At 24.2% G+C, this 2500-nt stretch overlaps 1 protein-coding gene across 2 annotated transcripts in view; it reads right to left on the bottom strand.

Moving 5' to 3' along the window:
• LOC124429146 (U8-agatoxin-Ao1a-like) overlaps positions 1-2500 on the bottom strand; it is an 11306-nt gene that overhangs the window by 7418 nt on the left and 1388 nt on the right. The window lies entirely within an intron of this gene.

Genomic DNA, 2500 nt, shown 5'->3' with positions numbered 1-2500 from the left:
CTGTTTTTCATTATACACAAATGTAGTAGTGAAATTATATCAGTAGTAAAAGTAAGATAAAAGCCAGCCATACGTTCTCGCCTACGAATCATCCCACACATATGTATGTATGTACATAAGTCAGGTTTACTCTAATAAAAGCTAACATTTAATGATTATATTTCATCTACGTATTAAAAGCATAAAGAAAGAAAGAAAGATAAAAAGATAGAAATATTAATTTCGATGCATTGCTAAATGGTAATAGTATCTCATTGATAATAGTATCTCATTGAATTATACATTTTGTGTTAACGTTATCTCTTTCTTTTATATTCTTCTTGTTTTATTTTCTTCGACGTGAAATGAAAAGGTCAAAGGTAAAATTTGATCGTGAAATTTTAAAATACACTAGTAAGAAATTTTCATTATCAATTATTCATTACTGTCAGATCTTTTTGCGAATCAAAATAATATATTATTGATTGATTAATTAATTAATCAAGAATTAATTTTTTTCGCAATATTTCGAACATTAATAATAATAATATTATATACATATATGTAATATTAGTATTATTATCAATACTAAACTACATACCATATAAATTTTTATTATAAATATATATAGGTATATATATATATATATATATATATATATATATATATATATATATATATATAAATTGAATAATTTAAGTCTCTTATTTGTCTGACAATAAATCAATAAATAAACAAAAAATAAAAATTCCAAGAACGTTGATCCTTATATTTTTATATATCTCGTTAGATATATAAAAAAAAAACAAAAACATTTCTATTTTTCGCAAGCACAATACCCTCTCGTTTTTCAGACTCGTATCCCTTTTTTATCTACCCTATAAACGTGAATTCAATACCCCCAAAACTAAATCGATTCGAGTGGTAATAAAATATTTCACAATCGATGAGTGGAACTCGTTGGATTGGATATAAAGAAAGAAAAGAAAAGAAAAAAAAAAAAAAAAAAAAAAAAAGAAAAGAAAAAAGAAACAAAATGAAATAAAATAATCATTTTGGTTATTTTTCTTTTTCTTTCTCTTTTTCTTGGTTTTATTTTTTTTTTATCGTTGCTTATAAATCGATGATGATTAGAAAATTAGAACAACGAAGAAGCTCCTTAAAATCATTGATCTACGTACGTCGTGTTTGATTAAAAAAAAAAAAAAAAAACATCGAGATTAAAATCGATTGGGTGAACTCTTACGTATATACATAAAATACATACACATATATATATATATATATATATATATATATGTATATGTATATACACATATGTAGTCTTCCGTTAGTTGTGAAATTTATTTTATTTCATTTTCACGATGTTATTGCGTAATCAAAAAGGACAAAGGGAGAATAGTAATAGGGGATGGGATGGAATAGAATAGGGTTGGACAATTAAATCATAATTTACATTCGAGATAGTATATGCAAATTACGTTTACGTTAGTTATCTCGTTAAAATCGTTAAAGACGAATTTTATTGAAATTTAAAGTTCGTCTGATCATATTACGTTAACGTAATACTACTACGATATTAATAAAGAATATCTCGATCATAAGTATCAATTAATTAATCAATAAAAATATAATTATGATTTAAGGAAGATATTAAACGTTTGAATTTTCATTTGAAAACATTTCTTTAAATTTAAAATTCTCTCTCTCTCTCTCTCTCTCATTTTCTTTTTTTTCTTTTTTTTTTTTTTGTAAATTTTTCTCTGAATTATTTCGATGTATAAATGAGTACGTGTGTCTGACCATATTCACGCATTGTACTACTTCGATTGAAAAAGAACAAAAAAGAAAAGTATTATACAGAAAGTTAAACAAATTTATCCAAAAAGAAAAAAAAAAAAAGAAAATAGATGAAGAGTTTGCCAGAAAAACAAAAAAATGAATTGAAATATATTAAAAATTTATTAGACAACGTTTGACGTATCGAAATCTTCAATGTTTTTTTTTTAAATAAATTCAATTCAATTCATGAATGAACGATTAACGTGCGTTTGATCGTATTAACCATCGTACGACGTAAAATTTGTCGAGAAAAATTATTTACGTAAAATGGCAAACGTAAAAGTGTCGATAAAAAAGGATTTATTAAACAAATAAACTGAAAGTCGATAAAATATATATTTCGATGATTCGATGAATCGCGAATTATTGTCATATTATACTTCGGGAAAATTAAATTTATGAATGAACAATGCGCGTCTGACCGTACTATAGAACGTACTACTTGAAATTGGTAAAAAAAAAAAAAAAAGAAAAAAAAAGAGAAAAGAAAATAGAAAGGAACGATCGAAAAAGCGAGAGAATGAATTTCAATGAAATTAATTAAATAACGTCATTGCATAAAAATATAATAATAAGTTAATTTTTTTCAAACTTCATCCCGATATAAATTCGAATAGAAATGATTATTTTTCCGCGCGAATTATATATGTTACGATAAATTAACGAGAGTGTGCACTCG

The sequence above is a fragment of the Vespa crabro genome, chromosome 14, assembly GCF_910589235.1.
Source record: "Vespa crabro chromosome 14, iyVesCrab1.2, whole genome shotgun sequence".
NCBI classification, from domain to species: domain Eukaryota; kingdom Metazoa; phylum Arthropoda; class Insecta; order Hymenoptera; family Vespidae; genus Vespa; species Vespa crabro.
Note: the sequence above shows the minus strand (reverse complement) of the source record. Positions and strands in the feature narration are given on the sequence as shown.